Raw genomic sequence first — 1273 nt, forward strand, 5'->3', positions numbered from 1 at the left:
TATCAGGCCTAGTGAAGCTGGCCATGGTGGCTCATACCTATAATTGTAGCACTCTAGGAGGTAAAGGCAGGTGGATCCCTTAAGCTCAGAAGCCTGAGCAAAAGTGAGACCCCATCTCTTAAAAACAAACAAAAAAAAGCATTAGCTGGTTATTATGGTGGGCACCTTTAGTCCCAGCTACTCAGGAGGCTGAGTCAAGAGGATCACTTGAGCCCAAGAGCTTGAGGTTGCTATGAGCTATAATGCCCCAGCACTGTACTGTCAGGATCTGCTTCTGACACCACTTGTCAGGGCCCAGGACTGGCCAGGTCTCAGCCCGGCTTAGTTAGGTTCCGGACGCGGACCGCTAAGCTACCTTGCTCAGGGACAGTTTCTCTTAGGTGCTTGAGGGCTGTCTACTTTAGCTGGAGAGAGAGTGTGTGTGTGTCTTAGAGAGAGTAAAGCAGTCTTCTTAGAACAGATAGCTCTTAGTCTTTAGCAGAGCTTGGTAATCTTCAGCAGAGAGACCCCGTGCTGGTGTTCTGCAGGCAGGAGAGGAGACAGAGTCAGAGTAAGTGTGTCTGTGATAGAATGTGCATGCTTTTTGACTGCCTTCTCCAGCCTAATATAAGGCTGAGCTCATGCCTCTCAACACCACAGGTGTAGAGACTGCCAATTCACCAATGCTCTCATCTTGCGAACTCTTTCGTACTTGTTAGAACTAAATCTCTCTCCATGCCCTTTTCACCAAGGTGTTCCATTACAGGTATTTCTTATAACTCTCACTCCTCCCAACCATAAGCTATACGGGCTGCTACACTGTACTAAAGGCAACAATGTAAGACTCTGTCTCAAATATATATATATATATATATATATATATATATATATCAGGCCTAGATTATCTTTTAATATTTATGCAACCACATAGAGATGTGTCTATATTTGGATAGTAGAGAATTTGTAATGATATATTTATTATATATATTAACTTTTGAGTTGGGAATGAGAGGGTAAAAATCAATTCCTTGCTTAGTGCAATTTTTTTACTCCATTGAAGAACATTACCTATTTTTATGGAGTACTTTAATTAGAGAAAATTTAATATATTTTATAGTTAGTAAATAATAGAGAATAATTACATTGTTCCATAAGTGGATTTTTTGACAGAGTCTTACTTTGTCGCTCTTGGTAGAGTACCATGGCATCATAGCTCACAACCTCAAACTCTTGGGTTCAAGTGATTCTCTTGCCTCAGCCTCCCAAGTAGGTGGGACTGCAGGCCCCCACTACA

General features: G+C 41.9%; 1 protein-coding gene across 1 annotated transcript in view; it reads left to right on the forward strand.

Annotated features, from left to right (window-relative positions):
• The window catches only part of MND1 (meiotic nuclear divisions 1), a 95635-nt gene that overhangs the window by 64947 nt on the left and 29415 nt on the right, over positions 1-1273 (forward strand). The window lies entirely within an intron of this gene.

Source organism: Otolemur garnettii, unplaced genomic scaffold (genome assembly GCF_000181295.1).
Source record: "Otolemur garnettii isolate 467f Iridium unplaced genomic scaffold, OtoGar3 scaffold00041, whole genome shotgun sequence".
NCBI classification, from domain to species: Eukaryota; Metazoa; Chordata; class Mammalia; order Primates; family Galagidae; genus Otolemur; species Otolemur garnettii.